The 22,994-nt window shown below is 42.2% G+C and overlaps 2 protein-coding genes across 2 annotated transcripts in view; both read right to left on the bottom strand.

Annotated features, from left to right (window-relative positions):
* Positions 1-22,994, bottom strand: part of LOC309663397 (cyclin-Y-like protein 1) — a 596,208-nt gene that overhangs the window by 164,024 nt on the left and 409,190 nt on the right. The gene's annotated exons all lie outside the window — the stretch shown is intronic.
* Positions 1-22,994, bottom strand: part of LOC309663399 (cyclin-Y-like protein 1) — a 409,321-nt gene that overhangs the window by 164,024 nt on the left and 222,303 nt on the right. The window lies entirely within an intron of this gene.

Raw genomic sequence — 22,994 nt, 5'->3', positions numbered from 1 at the left:
TTCTACGCCCCAGACCTTCTTTGGCAAGTTACTGACTATATTGATTACCACTGCATAAATACATAAAATAATATACATAAGATTACAAGGAAACTCGATTCTGTAAAAATATAGTTAAATTAAAAAAAGAAATTCCAATGTCATAATACATGTGCTTCTTTCTCAGTACTTCCAATCATAAGCTCTAGAGGTGGTACTAATAACTTCTGTCATTTCAAAGTAGTGGTGGGTACAAATAAAATCTGCTTCGACTCTAACCTGCTCTGAAAATACATCAGACTTCTCTTGGTGACAAATTGGTAACAAATCAAAGATACAGTTAATGCTACTGTCATCTCCTCTATAGTCATAGTTGTCAGAAATGCTCAATTTGGGTTAACTGCAGAGGTTTTCCCCATCCATGTTCATGGACCCCCCGCAATCTCTCCCTGGGACCTTCCTGCCAAGGGAGGAAGTGCAAGCTGCATCCCATGACTCTCTATGGCCCTTCTGCCTACCTAGACTCATCCATGCCACCACCATGGACCCCCTCCCATGGCTCATGGGCCGGGACCCTAGAGTGAGATGACTTTAAGGGGATGCCAAAAACTTACTCATCCAGATGAGTAATACGTGCTTCCCTGGTGGCGCAGTGGTTGAGAATCTGCCTGCCAATGCAGGGGACACGGGTTCGAGCCCTGGTCTGGGAAGATCCCGCATGCCGCGGAGCGACTAGGCCCGTGAGCCACAATTGCTGAGCCTGCGCGTCTGCAGCCTGTGCTCCACAACAAGAGAGGCCGCGATAGTGAGAGGCCCACGCACCGCGATGAAGAGTGTTTATTTTGACAAAATTCAACACCCATTTATGATAAAAACTCTCCAGAAAGTGGGCATAGAGGGAACCTACCTCAACATAATAAAGGCCATATATGACAAACCCACAGCAAACATCATTCTCAATGGTGAAAAACTGAAAGCATTTCCTCTAAGATCAGGAATGAGACAAGGATGTCCACTCTCACCACTATTATTCAACATAGTTCTGGAAGTCCTAGCCACGGCAATCAGAGAAGAAAAAGAAATAAAAGGAATACAAATTGGAAAAGAAGAAGTAAAACTGTCACTGTTGGGCTTCCCTGGTGGCGTAGTGGTTGAGAATCTGCCTGCCAATGCAGGGCACGCGGGTTCGAGCCCTGGTATGGGAAGATCCCACATGCCGCGGAGCGACTAGGCCCGTGAGCCACAATTGCTGAGCCTGCGCGTCTGGAGCCTGTGCTCCACAACAAAAGAGGCCACGATGGTGAGAGGCCTGCGCACCGCAATGAAGAGTGGCCCCCACTTGCCACAACTAGAGAGAGCCCTTGCGCAGAAACGAAGACCCAACACAGCCAAAAATAAGTAAATAAATGAAGTTTTAAAAAAAACAAAAAAAATGATGCAACTCATTTGAGCAGCTAAAACAATTAAAAAAAAAAAAAAAAACTGTCATTGTTTGCGGAAGACATGATGCTATACATAGAGAATCCTAAAACTGCCACCAGAAAACTGCTAGAGCTAATTAATGAATATGGTAACGCTGCAGGATACAAAATGAATGCACAGAAATCTCTTGCATTCCTATACACTAATGATGAAAAATCTGAAAGAGAAATTATGGAAACACTCCCATTTACCATTGCAACAAAAAGAATAAAATACCTAGGAATAAACCAAAAAAGAAAAACAAACAAACAAAAAAACTGGTAAATGAAAACAACATTTAAAATTGTGTTGTCATTAGAGTATACACAAAGTAATTGAAGCTGTAGGTATAGAAGTGATTGCCTTGAGAAGACATGTATAATAAGGAAAGGAAGAAAGGAAGGAAGGAAAGAAGGAAGGAAGGAGGGGAAGAAGGAAAGCAAGAAGGAAGGAAGAGAAGGAAGGGAAGGAAAGGAGAGGTCTTCAAAAATAGGGAGATTTAAGTGGCATTTAAGTAAACCTGCCAAAGGGAGCAGTGGCAATCAAGGGACCTGAGTATTAATTAGGAATGACTGATCACGTGAGTCCCATGAGGGTAGGGATCACATCTGCTTCTCATTTCTGGAGCAGAGCACCTAGCACAGTACCTGGCCAGTAGATGCTCCATTCGCAATTGTCCAGTGTTGTCCGTGGGGCAGGAAAGCTACAAATACCATTGGCTGCGGCAACTGGGTGACTGGGGATGTGTGCAAGCTGGATGGCAGGCAGTGAGTAAAGAAATGAATAGGGAACAGAAGTGCCCTTGACCGGTGGGGAGGGCCGCGTTGTGCACCCCTCTGCTCTCGCTGCAGGGAGATGGCTTAGCGACTTCTCCTGGGGAGGTTCCTGGCCTCCATAATCTGCAGGAAGCCCTCTCAGAGTCAGTGGGCGCCCCTTGCCTCCAGGGCCCTGCAGACCCCACAGCGCAGTCCTAATAACCTGACAGTAACACCCAGCCAAGCCCAGTCAATATACACCACCAGAGTCTGTACAATGACCTTTAACATCCAGGATGGACCAGACTTTCAAGACTGAGTTGTCAACAGTGAGACACCAGTGGTTGTGGATTTCCATGCACAGTGATGTGGTCCCTGCAAGATCCTGGGGCCAAGGTTAGAGAAGGTGGTGGCCAAGCAGCATGGAAAGGTGGTGATGGCCAAGGCGGATATTGATGACCACACAGACCTCGCCATAGAGTATGAGGTATCAGCTGTGCCCACCGTGCTGGCCATCAAGAATGGGGATGTGGTGGACAAGTTTGTGGGCATCAAGGATGAGGACCAGCTGGAGGCCTTCCTGAAGAAGCTGATTGTCTGACAAGCAGGGAAGCGTCCTGACTGCCCCTGCCCACCTGGGCCCCGTGGTCCCGGGGGACCCAGGTAGAACTCATAGCCCTTCTGTGCCGGCCCTTCCTACCTCCTTCCTCTGCCTGGCCCCTGTGGGTCCGTGCTTTGGAGACCAGGCCTCCAAACACAGGAGCCTCAAGTGCTCCCAACCTGGCTGACCGCCAGGGTGGCCGCCCAAGGAGCGGTGCCGCCACCGAGCTGGGACAGCCGTCTCCTCACCCACTCTCTGCTCCTTCTAGGGCTTGTTGCCGTGCTCCCAGGATGCTGGGACAGAGTCCCGGGGCCAGCCTGCAGTAACAACTTGGTCTCCCTGCTCCCTTCTGATCTGAACCCCGGTGCCTGGCTCATCTGCCTCCTGCATTTTTCTTTCCTGCTGCTGTTTTGTAAAAAAAAAAAAAAAAAAAAAAAAAAAAACAGAAGAAGCAAAAAAGAAACCCAGGGCTTCCCTGGTGGCGCAGTGGTTGAGAATCTGCCTGCTAATGCAGGGGACACGGGTTTGAGCCCTGGTCTGGGAAGATCCCACATGCCGCGGAGCAACTGGGCCCGTGAGCCACAATTACTGAGCCTGCGCATCTGGAGCCTGTGCTCCGCAACAAGAGAGGCCGCGATAGTGAGAGGCCCGCGCACCGCGATGAAGAGTGGCCCCCGCTCGCCGCAACTAGACAAAGCCCTCGCACAGAAACGAAGACCCAACACAGCCATAAATAAATTAATTAATTAATTACAAAACAAAAACAACCCATAGAATACAGTACCAACAGCAGACCCTAATACAATCCACGGTCGTTGGTGATAACGATGTGTCAATGTAGGTCCATTTATTGTAACAAATGTACCACTCTGGTGTGGGATGTTGATGATGGGGAAAGCTGTGCATGTGTGAGGGCAGAGGGAGTATATGAGAAGTCGCTGTACTTTCTACTCATTTTGCTAATGTTTTGTTATTTGTAATTTCTTCTTCTAAAAAAAAGAGGATATTAAAAAAAAAAAAAAGAAATGAGTTATCAAGCCATGAAAAGACACGAAGGAACCTTAAGTGCATATTGCTAAATAAAAGAAGCCAATCTGAAAAGGCTGCATACTGAATGACTCCAACGATATGACATTCTGGGAAAGAAAGTAAAGAGATGTGATAGTCAGGGGTCAAGGGTCAAGGCGGGGTGAGGAAGTGATGATTAGGTGAAACACAGGAGATATTTAAGGCAGTGAAACTATTCTGTAGGATACCGTATTGATGGACACATGACATTATTTGTCAAAACCTACGGAACTGTATAACACAAAGAGCGAATCCTAATGCAAACTATGGACTTTAGTTAGTAATGGTATATGAATATTGGTTCATCAATTGTACTAAATTGTAACTGCACTAAGGCAAGAGAACTAAGAGAGAACTAAGAACCGCACTAAGGAGAAACTGTGAGTGGGAAAAGGAGAGGATATATGGAAACTCTCTGTACTATCTGCTCAATTTTCTTTTTTTAAATTTTATTTTACTTTATTTCTTTATTTCTTTATTTTTGGCTGTGTTGGGTCTTCGTTGCTGCACGCGGGCTTTCTCTAGTTGTGGTGAGCGGGGCCACTCTTTGTTATGGTGCACAGGCTTCTCATTGTGGTGGCTTCTCTTGTTGTGGAGCACAGGCTCTAGGCGCACAGGCTTCAGTAGTTGTGGCACGCGGGCTCAGTAGTTGTGGCTCGCGGGCTCTAGAGCGCAAGCTCAGTAGTTGTGGCACATGGGCTTAGTTGCTCTGTGGCATGTGGGATCTTCCCAGACCAGGGATCAAACCCGTGTCCCCTGCATTGGCAGGAGGATTGTTAACCACTGCACCACCAGGGAAGCCCTATCTGCTCAATTTTCTGTAAACCTAAAACTGCTTTAAAAAATTGTTTATTAATTTTGTAAAAAGTGCAACCCATGGCTTGACCAGTTCTGTATATACCACTTTCTTAGGCAGTAAATTATCTTTGCAGAGCGCCTTTGGGCAACAAGCAATGATGCAGCATAGCCCACATAGACAGAAGGGTTTTGAAGACAACAAGCCTTCAAACTCATCCCCCCACTAGAGTGTGAGCAGGAATGACAGAAGGGGGAACAGAATGCGGTGTGTGGAACCCTGGGTCCCCCTTTTAGCTACAATCAAGGAGTCACTGAGCACATGAAGGCAGCCTCGCAGGGGTAGCACCGCTTTAAGAAACAAGCGACACTTCTGACTTGTTTTACCCAAATAACTTAAACAAGCAAATAATAACCAAGTGATTCATCCTACATGATCTTCAGTTTTCCCATTGATACAACTGACAGTATTATGCATTATAGATGCTGCTGTGTTGTTTTCAAGCCTTCCTTGAAAGCCTTCACAAAAACGTCAAAACATCCTCGCATATGATACTGATGATAAGGAAGTGGATATGTGTGATCACATATGAGATATCTTATTAAGGGAAGTGTGGGAGGGTTCTTCTTTAGAATATTTTCAAAAAGCTCTTCTAAACACTAGATATATTTTTTATTACTTTTACTGCTGTTCTTCTCCTACTTGTTACCTGAAGTTTTGTCTAAGGACCGCAGGGGTTTTCTTAACCTTACAAGTAAGTTTCTGTTGAGTAGAACCTCGTTATGCTACTTGTTGCTATTGATAGAGTTTGTTAAGCCAACAGTGAAAGCAATCTGTCCTCTCAATGCATGGTAGCACTTCAATAGTGGAGATTCTGGAATGAATTTTAAAATCAGAGATGAGAAGCATTTCCCCCACCCACCTGGGATTGGAAAGAGAAAATTCAGTAAGACAAAACAGGATGCAGAGCTTAAGAAGTGGGTTAGAGCCCACGAAGTTCTAAGAATCACAACTGTTGAAGAAATATTAAGCAGACCAGAAAATTAGTGAAATGAGTCCAGGTTGAGTGAGACTGAATGCTTTCCCCAAGTCCCACATGGTAACTGCCTTTTTTCTTCTGTAGGGGGAGAAAGAATTGGGAAGAGATTTCAGATTTCTAGAGATTCCCTTGAATAGTTCCTACTGGACTGCTCACTGGGACAATATTCTTTTTCCTCCCCAAGGTGGCCATATGCAGCAGCAGTTCACCCCATCCATTCACTCTCATCACTTAGAATGGAGTTGTCCCCATGCAAACATCGAGCAATGGCACCGTGAGAATTGATAGGCTCATGAAAGCAAGGCTGATGGGAGCCCTGGGGTGCACCCCCAAACTAAAAGGACTCAGGTTGCAAGACCTGTCACTTAACAGTCACAGCAGGATATATTTTTGGTAATTGAAGCCTAATTTGGATTGTGTTTTTGGAAAACGATAACATTAGTTTTCTAAAAACTAGAAAATTTGTTAGGGGGGAGTGGTGGCTCTCTCCAACTCCACTTTGAAGCTAAAATGGCAAACTGTTTGGAATACAAACTTTTCCTTCCCGTGGATTTATGTAGTAGATGTTTCAAAATGACTGGCAAATACATAGAATTCATACAAAGTTAGAGGCAAAAGGGTGCTCCAGAACCCTCTGGTTGAATCTCTTCACTCTATAGTTGAGGAGAATGAGGTCCAGAGAGGCTAAGTGTTATGCCCAAGGGCACACAGCTGGCTCACAAGATGAGACTTGAATCCGGATTGCCTATGTACTGGCCAATGCTCTTCCCTCTCTACTGTGCTCTACTTCCCAGCACCACAAGAGGACACCTACTGTGTCTTGCAGAATCTAGACTATTTTTTGAAAGCTTGGAACTAAACTTGTGACTAATTAGAATACAGTGTTCCACCACCTTTAAGTCACCAGCTAAAATCCACTGCTCCCCGTCGCAGCACGCCCGAGGCCTTCTGGGTAACCAAAGAAAGATTATTGTCTCAACTCAGTTCTCTGTGTCTAGGTACCCACAAAATGGAAATCACTTTACTTGGGGAAGAGCAAGAGGACAAGATGAGATGAAAAGGAAGCATGTTTAAAATGGATAAAAGGAGGCACTTTTTCCCCACTACACACAATTGAACTGGGGAACTCACTGCAGCAGGATATTAAGATCAATGGTGAAGATTTGTGTTTTAAAAGATTAGACATTTCACATGCATATCATCAACAGCGACACTCAATGGGATGAAAGTAAGATGGATGAAAGTTCTCAAGCTTCAGTGCATAAGTTGATCACCAACTGGGTCAGGTGAAAAGAAAAAAAGTTGTCTACTGGATTAAAATTTCACAGAAAGGCAGATCTGGGGGGTTCCAGTCATTGCTGCTGTGTAACAAACCACTCCAAAGTAGTGGTGTGAACCAACAGGCATTTTATTATGCACATGGATACGGTGGATCAGGAATTTGGAGAGGGCACAGCAGGAATGGCTTGTCTCTGATTCATGATATCTGGGGCCTCAGTTGGGAAGACTTGAACAACTAGGAATGACTTGAGGTTGGGGACTGGAATCATCTGGAAGCTTCTTTACCTAACCTGGGATGACTTGAAGGCTCACTCAGCTGGGACTGTCAAGTGGAGCATCTATATGTAGGTGTCAAGAGGGAGTGTCCCAAGAAAAAGCACTTCCAAAAAACAAGTGTCCCAAGAGACCCAGGTAGAAACTACACGGCCTTTTATGACCTATCCATGGAAGTTTTAGAGCATCACTTCCAACACAGTCCATGGGTCCAAACCGTCACAAGCCCACTGAGATTCAAGAGGAGGAGACTTAGGACCGCCTACATCCCTCCCCTATGGGGAATGGCAAGATCACATTGCAGAAAAACCTGTGGGATGGGAGAGGTTTTCGCAGCCATCTTTGGAAAATGCAATCCCCCAGGGAAGTGGTGGGTGATGTGAGGTTACAAGAACACACAATCTAGTGGAAAAAACTGACATATGAACAGGGAATCACAGTACAATAAAATAAATTTCAAGGTAGTTATTTCCCCCTCTTTTACAAGAATTCTTTTTTTTTCCCTTTGATAAGAGTCATCACATTAAAATTTTTTCATTCATTGTCTGTCTTCTACTAGATTGGAATCTCCATGCATTTAGTTTCCTACTGTAACCCCTGTGCCTAAAACACTACCAAGCCCCAAATAGGCACTCAATAAATATTTGCTGAAAGAGTACATGAGTAAAGTGCTGTAATAGAGAAGTAGTGGGAGGGCTGTGGGAGTACAGGCAATAACAAAGCACTCAGCTTGACAGAAATGACATTTGAGTGGGTCTTGAATGCTCTTGAAGGATAAACAACAATTTTTCTGGTGGAAAAAAAAGGGCATAAATTTTTCTCCTTAAATCTCCTCCAGAGACTTCATTAGCCAAGTTTAAGTGGGCAGATCTCATCCTAAGTGTACAGACTGCAAGTAGTAGTTACAATGTTCTTGGTTGCAAGTGAAAGAAAACAGGGACTCAAATGTATTAAAAAATAAGCAGCGTATCGTATCACATAACAACAAGTCTGGAGGCCAACAGTTCAGGCAGCCTCAATGCCATCCTTCTTCACTGGGTCAACTTAGCTCCTTTGTGGTTGCAAGATGGTGCCCACAGTGGTAGGCATCACAGGCAGACAAAACAATACCCAGCAGGGGAGAGGACTGCTTCTCCTTTGGAGTAAGAGCTTTCCCATAAGCCCCTGACAGACTTACCTCACACTGGCCCCCACACCACGCCTTATTGGCTAGAACTGTGTCCCATGCATGTATGTAACCTAAACGCTGATAAGAAGAAGGGGAGAAACACGAGCAGTTAGACTAATCACGTGTTACTCCTTGGGGCTTGACCTGAAGCTCCTGCCTCTCCTGAAGCACAGGGTTATGCAGAAAAGGGTGGATTCCCCCACAAAACAGAACAAAACAAATAACGGGGGTTTTGTTAGGAAGGAAAAAGGGGAGATGACTCCTCGGCACATAATCAACAGTGTTTGCAACATTAGGCTTGGGGAAGGTTAATGTTCTGTTTTCTTTGTGGATGACTATTACCTAACAATTTTATTTATTCTTTTTCATGCTTTTTGCTCCTTTCCTTTCTCCTCTGCACTAGTAGTCAGTTGAATACATCAAGCGCTGTATCAATAGGAAAGAGTGTCATGTGTACAGTGTACATACGAATCTAATTAATCAAAAATATGTTGATTAGACGTGAGTGCACTTTCAGGTAAAAACCTTGATTCACATGCTTCTGATAGCATAGCCATGCCCAGCTGTTCACCACTTGAATCGTGCTCTTTCATGGCCTTGTGCCCGTTACTTGTGCTGATTCCTCTGTCTAGGAAGTCCTTCTCAGTTTCCTTACCTATAGTGGATACTAGTGATTGCCTCTCCAGCGTCCATTCTATCCTTCTAGTAATTTGCTTGAAGAGATGGCGAACTGCCAAACTACTTTTTTCAGACTCCCTTGCAGCTAGGGTCTTGATCTGAAATAAGTTCAGTCAACCAGGTGCACTTGTGTAAGATTTGGAGGCAGATGCAAGGAGAAGGCATCATTCTGTTGCTGTTGCTGTTGGCCAGCAAGGTTTGAGCAATAATGTTAAGAGGCATTTAATGCTGTTGGACTCCATGTCCTGTTTCAGTGTCTAGTCACCAGTTTCATGGGTGTGAAGCGCCCTTGCTGCAGCACCATCCCAACTTCTGGAACATAGCTACTGTGGTAGGCCCATGAACTCAATAGCCCAGGGGTACCCCCCTGACTTCTGCCCCTCCAGCTCATCAATTTTGTAAGCCTCTGTTTGATTCTCAGTATTAAATATTTCTCTGTTTGAAACACCTAGAGTGGTTTCTTCCTGTACTAAACCCTGACTCATAGATCACCTAATTCATATTCAGCCTTCCAGGCACAGCCTGGGTCTTCCCTGAGCCACCAGGTTGGGCCAGGTGCTTCCTCTGTGCTCCCACCACGTCCTGCCTGGTAAGCCCATGCCTCTTTATCTTTGCACCCCTGGCACCAGTGTTTGGCTCACAGCATGTGCAGCATCAATATTTACCGAACTGAAGCTCCCTCTGCCAAGATACCAGACAGGTCCTGAAATCTAGTCTAAAGGGTGCCCCACCTCATGCCTGGTCTGCAAAGCCCAAAGAACAAGTGGCTCTAGACTTATACTGGATTCTAGATGAATCCAGAGCCCTCAGCTTTTCCGTACTTTAGTCCCCCACACAAGAGGCCACACCAGAATTGAAAATTTGACCTGATCCCCAGGAAAAGGATGATAAGGAACAAGGGAAGTTGCTTATCTCAAGAGTTACCATCTGGTGGTTTTCAGGACCCTCTACTGCTGGGCCTACAACGAGGCCTGCAATCAATGGCAGCATAGCCTTTGGAGCGAGGAAAACCCAAGTTGGAAGGTGTGTGCCGTTGTGTAGCAAGTTACTTTCTGAACCTCAGATTCTTAATCTATAAAATGGGGCTGATAATATCAACCTCACAGGATTCTTGGGGGTAAAAGAGATTATATATGTAAAATGCTTAGCACAGTGCATGCACATTGGAAATGCCCAATACCCATCAGTTACTGTTACGGCCACCATTGTTGTTGACTGTGCCATCACTTTACCACAATTCTGTTACATATTTTTTACTTCATATACATATACTTTCCTTCAGCCCAAACAGACTCACATGCAGTTAGACTAGAACGTACTTCTCTATACTTTCTCCCGAGGTGTTCCATTTTACATCATGATGTGATTAACCCTTTTCTGCAGAAGATCCAGCTAGGCCCAAGTTTGGGGCTGTGCTGAGGAAATAACAAAACCATCTATGTCAGTGGCTCTCGACCCTAGCTGAAAATCAGGATCACCTGGAGAGCTAAAAACAAAACGGCAACAAAAAGAAACAAATAAAACGAAACCAAGAAACAATGTCTGGGTCCGTCAGCCAGAGATTCTGATTCAGTAGGGCCCAAGCATCAGTAGATCTTAAGGCTCCCCAGGTGATTGTAATGTGCAGCTGAGAGCCATTGCTGAGGGTGGGAAAGATTAGCGCTTCCATCGCCTCTGGGAAAGAAGAAAGAAGCTCTTACTTTTCTATAATCGCCACCACAGTGGAGGAGGGGAGAGGACTAAAGATTACAGTTGAATGATTCCACTTATAATGTGAACAAGGCATTCTTATTATGAACCTGGATAAATGACTCATCATGTTAATCCTCTGATTAGTGTCTGGGTTTCTCATCTAGAGGTGTCTGATCTGATGAGAAGAGGAGTTATCAGAAATGCTCTAGGACATGGAAAAAGCTAGTCTGGAAATACCTGTGAGGGATTTCAAGTTGGCTTGTGGGTGTCTGTCCTGTGCCAGCCCTGTGCACGCTCGCACACTTGCGGGCTGGTTGCTGATGTCAGGTGTACGCACTTTGATCCAGGGCAAGTGAAATGATCCCTGCTTTGGCATAAAATCTAGCTAATATCTAAATGCTAGAGATAGCTGGTGACAGCTGGGAGTGTGCTCAGACATAAAGTACAGGCATACTTCATTTGATTGCGCTTTGCAGACTTTGCTTTTTCACAAATTGAAGGTTTGTGACAACCCTGAGTTGTCAGATGATGGTTAGCATTTTTTAGAAATAAAGTATTTTTAAATTAAAATATGTACTTTTTTTAAAGACAGAATGCTCTTGCACACTTAATAGACTGAAGAATAGTGTAAACATAAGTTTTATAGACATTACTGGAAAACCAAAAAATCCATGTGACTCACTTTATTGTGATATTTCCTTTATTGCAGTGGTCTGGAAGCAAACCCACAATATCTCTGAGGTATGCCTGTACATCTAAAAAATGTAACTTTTTCCCCATTATTAAAGTGATACACAAAAGAAAATAGAGTGGGAAAACAGAAAAATAGCATGAACCCAGTAGAAACTAATAACAGACTTAAATAGAGTTACGAGGTGCTAGACATGGTTTTAAGCTCTTCACCATATAAATTCATTTACTCCTCACTACAACTCTATGAGGGGTAACTCCACTTTACAGATGAGGAAAGAGGACCTGGAGCTGTCGTGTGACTTGTCCAAAGTGGCAGCTAGTAAAGGAAGAGCCAAGGTTTGGACTCATGCTGCATTTAACAGGGTAGGGTCAACCTCAGAGATATATATAGCTCATAAGGTAAGCTTTATCCAAGGATTCAGTGCCACTTGCTAAAGTTTAAAAAGTTAATCTCAGTTGCCATTTATTCATCCATTTATTTCACAAATATTTACCAAAGGCATCTATGGGCAGCACACTGTTCCAGGCTTGATTATCAAGATACTGAAGAGTATACAGAGGCTACCTGTCCAGTCATTCCTATAGCATTGAACTCTCAAGTGTCTCAATATGTATAATCAATACAAGTATAGTAAGATTAGAAATGCCATAACTATTCTCTGATTACAAAATCCAAAACCAATACTTCAAAACTTTCAAAATGTCACAGTCTTACTGGATGGAATGTTTGGCATGATCCTCCGTATTTTCATCAATTAATAAGTACACCTTGGACAATAATTTAAGTTGAACCTCATGAATTCCACTTTGTAGCAACACGTTTAATATAACAGTAGTGTCTTCAAGTCAGAAATTTGGTGTTTTTGGATGGATGGATGGATGGCTGGCTAGATGGAAGGATAGATGAGTGAATTAATAGCTAAGAATGCCTGGCAATGTTCTAGTTGCTTAAAAATTGCATCTTTAAAAATAATTCAGTGTTTTCCAGTTTGTTAAACAATAACTATGACTCAGAAGAAAACTGTGATTTCTGTCCTTTCCATGGACTAAACATGTAACTTCAAGGAAGCCATTATGATGCCAGTTCCATCTGATTGTTGTGAGGATCAAATGAGCTAACTGAAATGAATTATGTAGCACCGTGCCTAATACATGTTAAACAGCATATTTTAAACTGCCTTTAAAGTGAAATACTATATGCAGAAAAGCAAAAATTCAAATGATACAAAAAGCTATACAATGCAAAATACGTTTCTTTTGGCCAAGTTTTCCCGCTATTATTACTACTATTATTAGAGATCTCCACGCAAAAATAACATCTCCCTGTTGATTAAGAAGGGAGAGGTTTACAGACTAGGAGATAACATCCTTTGAGTCAGAACCAAGTGAAATAACACATGTATTCTGGTTCAATTCCAGCATGAGTGATTAACATTCTCCAACTTCAAATAATTTTTATTATTAGCCAACACTTGTCCATCCCCAATAATACACATGTTGCATACAGGCCACAGAATGAGGCAGCCTCTCTTGGCATGTTCACAATCTGTGCATACTTTCCACTGAGGGTTTCCCTTTCTTTTTGATTGCTATTCCATAGCTTTTCAACTCCCACTACTTTCAACCCTGGGATGTTTGCCGACACTGAGTGCCAAGTAGTTCCCAAAAAACCAAAAAAATATAAGCACCTGTAGACTCCCAGGGAATGAAAGAGGTAAAGTACATTTTAAACATATTTATTACCGGTTTTAATGTTTGTGAAGAGATTTATATTTATTTCTTTTAACTTTGAGGCTGGGATTATTTCTCACAAAGTCTTGTTGATAAGCAGGAGGAAGAGGGCTATTCTGCAATTTTGTCTCCCAGTCTGTGTAAGTGGGATCCAGGACACAAGAACGACTCAGCCCTAAAGTGCAGTCCTGAGTCCCTCAAGAACTCAGGCCCTCCTGCCTTTTTGCCGCCTTCTTCCAGTAGAAGGAAGGGGTGGGGGGAGCGGGAAACAATTCAAACCCTCTTTGTAAGGGGCGGGGCCGGGGCGGAGCCTCCCGGCGGGCATTAGAAGCAGGTGACCCAGGCTGGGCGGGAGAGGCCAGTCAGCCCGAGGCCGTGACTCCACTGCAGCCAGCGCCGCCGCCGCCGCCGCGCGCAGTTCAATACCCGCCGGAGGTGGGCCAAAGGGTGCTAGAGCGCGGGGGAGGAGCGGAGCCCGGCGCGTCCCGGGAGAACCGCCACCGCCCCCAGGAGTCCGCTGGAGCGCGGATCCCCCTGCAGGGGAGGAGAAGAGCGGCGGGCGGGACGCGGCGGCGGGCGCGCACCATGCAGTCCTGTGAACACACACACTGGCAGCGATGGGGGAAAATAAGTGTCCCTGGACTTTGGACTAGATTACAGCCAGATATTCCAAAAGCATCGAGACACTGCTCTCTGCGGCCTCTGAAAACAAATGAGACCCATAACACCCTTGCATAAGCTTTTAAAACATGGATCAGTGCGGCAAAAGGAAAGCTGTTCCCCCCCCTCACCTCAATATATTTTTCTCTTCCTCCTCTTCTGAGAAAGCCTATATAGTGATGAGCACACACTTTACTGTTAGAGAATTCTGTTTGCTTTTCTAATCTGTTGAACCATTCCCTCATTTATATATGAAAGTCTATGTATTGATGAATACACACGTACACACACCACGCATACATACTTTACTGTTAAAAATTCTGTTTGCTTTCTTAATCTATTTAACCATTCATGCAAGAAGAGTGTGAGGCCATTACTGGGGAAGGGGGTGACAGTGCATTGGCCAGCAGAATACCAGTGACCAGGACTGAGTGGGGACTAAATTTAAGAAGCTAAAATGGCAAAAACAATTAAAATTTGAGGATGTCTCCCTAGAAAAACAGCAAGTGTAGGGATTTGCGCTTCATTTATACCAAAGTTGGAAAAGTCAGATTTAAGCCCAGGTCAGTTTTTACATTATGGATATTAAGTAAACAAGTGTATAGTTTCCATAGTGTATTTAAGCACTTTGCTGGTGGAAAGAAGCCTGGTGTTATAGTTTTCATGGACTTTCAGAAGCTATTCACGTTTATAAAAATGCACTGCTCTTACACACTCATCCTCTGAATCAAAATTTCAGTATATTCGACAAAACCTTGTACACCGAGCTACAGAACTTTTTGCACATCTGATTCCTCTACTTGTTCAGAAGCTTCTTAGAACCTTGAAATAGATCCCCTGCCTGAGGGCCAGTTCCTCTCTTGTTTTTCAAATGAGGAACTTTTCTGATCACCTTGACCTCTTCCCTCAGTTAACATGTCTTCCCAGAAAGTACAAAGATTATTCTGCTGCCTTAGGCCATTGTGCCTAATTTGGGTTTTTCCTCTTCCTTTTTTTTTTTTTTTTTTTTTTTTGTGGAGGAGTGTAAAGATGATGCAGAATGTATCTAAAAGTTGTGGGGTGATGTGGTTGAAGTGATTTAATTCTTCCTGTTAAAACAACTATTTTTCATTTTGGCAACATACCAAACCTAAAAAGAACAACCAATTTACTTTAAAAAAAAAAAAAAAAGACAGTTAAGACAAAGGATACTAAGCCAAGGAGAGGCAATACAGGTAATGCATTTGGAGGTCTAGGTCCAGGCCAACTCTCAGAGCTGCCTCTGTTTTCAGCCTCTGTTCTCACCGCTGCTCTCCCCCTCCCTTCCCTCAAAGATGAAGCCCACCTGCTTCCCTCAAGTCTTACCTCAGCCACCCCTCCCGCTACCCAGGGCAGAGAAGCCCATCTATTTATGGTCGCCCCCTATTTCCATCTCATATGCTGTTTTCTTCTGATTTTTATTTTTATTAGGCAAACAATCCACACTCATGAAAACAATTATAAACTGGAAGGTTGTGGGGTGGTTTAGCAGCTTCTTCACAGCCAGCTCTGTGATTTTAGTGAGGATTTAAGGCCCAGTTTAGTTTCACATGTACAGCTTTTGGGCTGTCCCTTTCATGGTTCAATTGTAAGCAACGTCTCCCATCACAGATTAGGGGGTAAAGATTTAGAAGGAACTAATATGTGACCTCTCAGTAAATCAGTTGATAAGACTTAGGAAGTCATTTTAATTTATATTATTAACCTCACACTTTGAAGCTGTCTAAATTGGCTGAAAATAAGTATTCTTGGTGCCTTATTGGTTTATCCTTGCAAACCTTTGTCATGTTTTCTCGTAGTCATTTCCAGTGATAAGCCTGTGTGTGTGTTGTGTGTAATTGTGAGCAATGTACAAGCTTAAATAACGTGCTGACACCACTGTTTCCAAGTTGGTATTCATTAGGCCGTTTCCTCCTGGGCTAGGGCTGCACTAATCCCGACACCGGCTGCCAGGAGAAAACCTCATGGAGCCCACAGCGCACCTTAATAACAGCATCCGTGACCTGCAGTCTCAAGTACAGAATGGGAACCCCAGAGCTAGGAAATGTAGTTGTATATGTTAATGAACTGCTACCCCTGCTAAAGAGGCTTCTTTCACTTTTGTGCTCTACAGAAAGACCAAGGCGGGTAGGAGGGACAAAGCTTTGAATAACTGCTTTCTAACACCGAATGTGGCCAACAGGACAGAGAACATCACAAATCTAGGCAGGTGTGAGGTACAGTGGCTGAGGATTTCCTGCTCCCCCTGCATGCCCTTTCTTGCCTCCAAAGTCCGATCAAGTGATCCTGGGAAAGAAATACGCCTGGGTTGAGGAGGGTGGTTTTGAAAGAAAAAGCTACCAAGACATTAAAGCAGGGTGAATGAAGGGTAGGCAGGATGAAAGTAACTAAGTAACCTGGCTCAGAACTCTCAAAAGCTTCTAGCAGCTTGATGACAATTACAGGATTTATTTCAGTCTGTGGTACATCATTTGAAGACAATATTACTTCATGTTGTTACAAACTGTATGTATAGCGTGTATGTGTTGTGGGTGTGTATATAAATAATATATATTATATATATGAGAGATTTAGTGACTTTTGATACGGGTTTGGTGCAGGTGAATTTATTACTGAGCCAAGTGAGGCACATACTGAGTCAGTAGTTCGAGTCCAGGGCATTCAGTACTTTTCCTGATTTCCATGTGTGTATAGTGCCTGTCCCATGCGGTATTGTCAGTGTCATGTCAAATCCAGAACTCACAAAGCAGAGCCAGCGATATTTTATTTGTAGACAATCAACTAGAATCTATAAAATTATTACTGGCAGATGATTATAATTCCGGATCCCTAACACTAGCAAAAGGAAACCCAGAGCATCTTGATAAGAAGTTTTCTGTTTTTGTTTTGTTCCTGGAAGTCAGTAGAATAGCAGTTGTATGTGGTTATATTAGTGCCAAGATACTTAATTTGCTGACCTTATTATTTCAGAAAAAAAAAAAATTGTATGTATTATATTTGTGGGAAGTTTAAATAATGCTTTGAGATTTTTATCAAATATGGAGAGTAGTTACTTATGAAAAACAAAGAAATGTCTATTTTTGTTTCTTTGTTCCCAATTAATGTAGCTAAATTTTAAAGTGCATTAAAGCAATGGTAAAGCAAATAAGATGCTGTACAAGTAGTTTTCTCATGCTTTCATGGAGAGACACTGTTTTCTAAGAGTATCTGAAGGAGGTATGTGCATTCTAACTTCATGATCAGATTTCTCGGATGTACTTTGAATATAAGTGGCAACGTTTTTATTGATAATAAAATCAAAGAAATTCCAATCACCAGAAGGAGAACTAATGAAAACATGTTTTACCTGAATGAATATACTTCATAGGTTTCTCCTGCTGATCCTGTGATTGTTTCATGATTCACTTGAAGAAATGAAGGAAAATACACATAAGAACAGAGACATTACCTGAGATTGTGTTCTATTTTATCAACCCTCCATCTATACTCTGTACTGAAGCAATTTGGATAGAAGTGCTGCTGTTGTTGTGTGTGTCTGGTTTGCAGTCAGAAACTCCCAAAACTTCATCATTCAGCAGTTAGATCCACAACTTTGTATTAAGGTCTAAATACAAGTCAGGGAACCCAGATAAGATAAGAGGATATATGGTTCTCCCTCTGTATTTGTGGGTCATTGGTTCCAGTAGTCTCCCTCCCCCCCGTGCCACCCCATACCAAAATCCATGGATGCTCAAGTCCCTTATAGAAAACGGTGCAGTATTTACATATAACCTACGCACAATCCTCCCATCTTCCCCCGCACCCTCCTTTATACTTTAAGTCATGTCTAGATTACTTATAACACCAAATACAAATCCTAAGTAAGTAGTTGTAAATATAATGCAAATGGTTGGTGGTGTGCAGCAAATTCAAGTTTTGCTTTCTGTAACTTTCTGTAATTTTTTTCCCTAAGTATTTTCAGTCCATGGTTGGTTGAATCCACTGATGCAGAACCTGTGGATACGGAGGGCCAACTGTCAATTGATTTAGAGTTGGCACTTCCCTGACAATCTGGACAGATGCTTAGTAAACCTGAGATAATTAATTTAGCATCAAAGTGAGTACTATGAGCATTATTAGATTGGTACATGTTAGGGCATTTGGGAGAACAGAAAATACAGCAGTTGAGCTGGATCCTGGTGCAAGAGCCACTGTGCCTTATCCGTCCAGGTCTCTAGTTGGCACATCTTCCCAATGCTTTCTCATTGTTCATTCCCCCCAGTGGAAAAGGGGGGCACTGTTGGACTTAGGAAGTTGGAGAAATAGGTAATAATGCTTCCTTTAGTGATTTAGTTACAGAGCTCTTACGTGCAACAGAATGAGAGGAAGTAGAATGGTTCTGTGCATAGATTTGGGAGCTAGACTGATTAGGGATTCAACTCCCAGCTCCATCATTCATGGGCTGTTGATCCTGAACAAATTACTTAAGCTCTTAGTACTTCGTTTGTGTACTGCATCTTAGTACTTTCTCATCTGTGAAAGGGGGATAATGATAGTACTTATATTTTAGGGTTGAGAGGATCTAAAAGATGAAATCAGGTTAAGGTAAGTAAAACAAGGAGGAAGCAGCCATTCAGGCATGGAATGGAAAGGGAATTGAAAGACTAGTTTTCAAATTTGTGTCTGCATAAGAATCATTTGGGCTTCCTATTAGAAATGTAGATTCCCAGGCTTCAGCTCCAGGAATTGAGATTAATTTGGGATCCAAGAATTAGGTCTTTTTGTTCTGTTTTAGTAAACTTTTAGAATTATTTTAGGTTTACAGAAAAGTTGCAAAGATATATCCGTTTTGCCCTAATATTAACATATTATCATAGCACATTTGTTAAACTAAGAAGTCAACATTAACGCACTACTGTTAACTCCAGACTTCATTTGGATTTCACCAGATTTTCCACTGATGTTCTTTATCTGTTCTAGGTTTCCGCGTTGCATTTAGAGAAGCTTCATTTCTTACAGGGGCTTTCAGCCCATGAGAGGCAGGTGGTCTGGAGACCACATCTTGAGAAACACTAGGACATGTCAAGGGCTGAGGAAGGTCAAATTGCCCCATCCTCACCACCATCCTGGTGGTGGGGGTGTTGGATATAGAAATTTGATTTGAAGAGTTGGGATGGAATCCTCTCCCTTAGATGACAGGGGTTACCTTAAGAAGTGAGGCATCTATTCCTAATGCCAGATGAAATGAGTTTTGGAGTTTGGAAGGTGGGGTTGCTGCCTAGCCTGAGGAGATACATCTAGGGATGTGGGCAGATCAAGGGAGTGAGTGCAGCAAATTGGGAACAACTACTTTGTGGGAACACAGGAGGGCTCAAGTAGTTGATTAAAGGGGATTACAAGGGGCCAGTTAGCCCGTGAGCCACAGAAATCCTGTATTTCCTGGAACCTGGTGATAGTGTTTTAGAAATGGCTCATAGTAGTAACCAACATCAAGCACTGCCACATTGGACACGAGCAGAGAGTCAAAGGGTGAAGCTGAGATGACCTTGTTGAGAGAGGGCAGTGGGAGGTGGACAAAACACTGATGCCCTGCGTTTGGAAGAGTCGATTCCCACAGTGAGGAGATAAAGGGCCACCATCTGGGGAGCTAGAAGTAAAGGTCAGTAGAATTGAGAACGGTAAGATGAAGGAATAGATGTTGTAAGAAAAAGCTAGCAGAGTAATTTGAGGTCTTGAAGTAGAGATCGACATATTCTTGAGGACCTTAGGTTCTGAGGCTGTCACTGACTTTCTCTAATCACATTCAAATTATTTAGCTGCCCTCACAGCAATTAAGTAATCACCTAACCTGTTCCTTTTTTTTTTTTTTTTTTTTTTTTTAAAGAACATTCACCTCTTTTCATTTGACTCTGGATTTCTCTTAATTTCTATACTACTTCACTTTCCTGGTTCTTTCTGCATGTTAGAGATTCTAAACCATAAACTGGTATTCGTAACATTTCTTTCACATGAAGTACATGTTATCTCATCTGCCAAACCCATTTAAAACGGACTAGTGGAAATTGCCTCAGAAGCCAAACAGATTGCACCTGTGTACAAGGGACCAGGTGTCTCTGAAGGGCTCCTAGATCTTTTGTATTCTTGCTGGCACGGTGTCAGGCTGGCCAGGCTGGTGAGTGGCTAACAGTTAAGATTTTAGGTGATCTAATCCTTAACTTGATAGATGCTGGGTGTAATCTACAGATTCTGCATAGAAATTAGCACTTACCCCTGGGAGAGCCCCTACCAGCTGTCAAGTGCTTTACCAAATAGCTCTATACTCAAGAATGCGGCTTCTGGGTGAGGGAACAGTCGTAGTCATTTTACATGTGGTTAGAGAGAAGTCTTGGGTGATGAAAGATTTTAGCTAACCTACACGCTATAGGTAAACATTTCCAAAAACATTGCATAACCTGAATACAGAGTGAATTGTTTTCCAGTAAATACTGGCTTCAGCATTTTTCAAAAATCAAGGAATGGTATATTTTATAGAATGGGAAAACTAAGAAATGAAATTTGACCTGTTGTAAAACTAGGATTTAGTGCTGTTGAATTTCAAGAATGGGCATACAGGGTACATTAGGAGTAAATGTGAAAGCATAGGGTCATGATGGAATCTGATACAGGGTGGAAAAAATTTCTCTTAACCAGAAACACTGGGCCCTAAGAAGTTGTCTTAGGGTCAACCACATGAATTTAACATACAAAAATGGCAATTTAATTTGGTTCAAACATACATTTCAAACTTTTGTCTTTTCCTTGTAAAGAATAAAGTTCAGTTCACGGTATACCAGAGTTAAAATTGCACAGATGTCAGTATTCCAATAGAGAAAAATAATTTTTCTTAAAAAGCGAAAAAATAAAATTTGAGTTCAGGTAGTCAGATATTCTTTTATAGTCTTACTACTTTAGGGAACAAACCCTTCCTCGGTATAAAAATCTGGAAAAAAATGCCATATTTGCCACCCTATTAATAACTAGTTTCCAAGCCCCATATTTGTTGGAGAACCTACTTTGTGATGTTTAAATTTTTACCTTAAGTTGCCTCAATTTCCCATTTATTAAAATGGCTGTATTGCCTCTAGAATTAAAGCTGAAGGGGAAAAGCAATTTTTAGCGATTCCCCTTATTCTACCAACTTGTTCTTGAAGCTACAGTCATGCCCAATGTTCCTACCCCCAATTTTTTTTTTTTCAAACCTTCGACCACTCGAGATATGTCAGCATTTCTGCTTAGTAACTGGCATATTACTACGCGGTGCAAACTATTGATATAAACAGTGACTTGTGATCGATTTTTTTTCCCTTCTGTACTAAATCAGATCATTTCTCCTCATCAGCAACTTAACAAGAACAAAGTTAAAGATGTGACCTTAGGAAGGTAACTAAGGTGGAGGAAATACTACGGCAATACTATCAGGACTGATGGAATATTGCTCAAGTGCAGTGGCTAGGGTCTAAAAGAAACTTGAGAGATCTGGTATATTTCCAACTGAATGTTAAGTGAAATAGCATGTTAAAGTCAAATTACGTGGCTTGTTTAAAAGTCACCCTCTTAACAGCAACCACAATTCTACTGCTTCCTGTTCTTCCATTTTCTTTCCTGTTCAATTGCTTGAAACCCTCAAACAACAAGTTCTGATTCTACAGTATTCCTGTAATTCCTTTCTCTGTGGATTTACCTACTTTTATCTTTCAATGTGCATTTCCATCTTGGCACCATAACAAACAATTCAAAAATGCCATCTAATGCATTATGCCACTGAGCACTGTAGCCAGTGATTTTAAGTGGACTAGATTATCTTCAGGTTGAAAAGAGCGTAAGCTGAAGAAATAAATGTCTACATCTTAACTAAAGGCAGGGGTCAAAACAACTTATGAATGGTTAGTTGGAAAATGCTTTAAGGCCCGACTATCAGAGCTGACTGAAAACATTTGAGTTAGGCAGAGTTGTAATGTTATGTGAACAGTGAGAAGTGTTACAAACACAGTAGCCATATATTTTAATTAAAACAGAGTTTATTAGCTTTTCTTTTAATATAAACATGAGGAAGAAAAACCACATAAGTTGTAGCATTCTTTTCAAAATAAAACTGCAATCAGTACTTGAATTTCCAAGCTCCAAACTCCATAAACAATATTTTTTGAGGTGGTAGATTGTAGTATTTTATATACCATAATTTATCATTTATGTCTCTGTCCCTTAAAAATGATGGAACCTGCAGCACTCAGTATAATGTGAAGCCTTGCTATAAAGAGAGAAAGTACTTCTGGCCCAGAAATGCTTTGTTTACAGGCAAAATTCCTAGGATTACATTTGAGAAGGTAGGAGGAGAAAGATTTCACATAGTTGAGAACACTTTTTTTTTTGTTTTTTTAATATTTCAAGTTTAGGTGACATCGTTACCAATCTCCAAAAAGACTGATTACTGGACCTCCCTGCCTTTTAAAGCCTGAGGTAAGGGTTCCTAAGGTTTATATGTTTCCTCTTACATAGAACTTGAAGTGAGACACCTACAGCCAGGTTAACACACAGGATAGAAAAGCTGTTTCGTATCACTTACTCTCCTGTCACTACTACTAGGGTCCAGTTCTTTTCAATTTATTACATGTGAATTAACACTGTTGTTCATAATTCCTTTACCAAATCTAGAAAAAAGAAACTTAGGTGATCAATCAGGTAAGCAGCCCAGCCTTGCAAAGGACTATTTTAAAAAGAGGAGGGGAGGTATCCCCTCAAGTCTTAGTGCAATTTTAAGCTTTGATACTTGTAGAAGTATAAATGCCACAAACTTACGAAACATCATTTGAAAGTTTAATCGAATTTCTTCTAAACTCATTTAGTTTTGTAAATTTTAAACGTTAAGCGTTTATTGTTTTATTTTTTATTTTTTAAAATTTATGTATTTATTTATTTATGGCTGTGTTGGGTCTTCGTTTCTGTGCGAGGGCTTTCTCTAGTTGTGGCAAGCGGGGGCCACTCTTCATCGCGGTGCGTGGGCCTCTCATTATCGCGGCCTCTCTTGTTGCGGAGCACAGGCTCCAGACGCGCAGGCTCAGTAATTGTGGCTCACGGGCCTTCCC

Source organism: Balaenoptera physalus (assembly GCF_965194825.1).
Source record: "Balaenoptera physalus genome assembly, chromosome: 6".
Lineage (NCBI taxonomy): Eukaryota > Metazoa > Chordata > Mammalia > Artiodactyla > Balaenopteridae > Balaenoptera > Balaenoptera physalus.
This window is presented reverse-complemented; position numbering and strand designations above follow the sequence as displayed.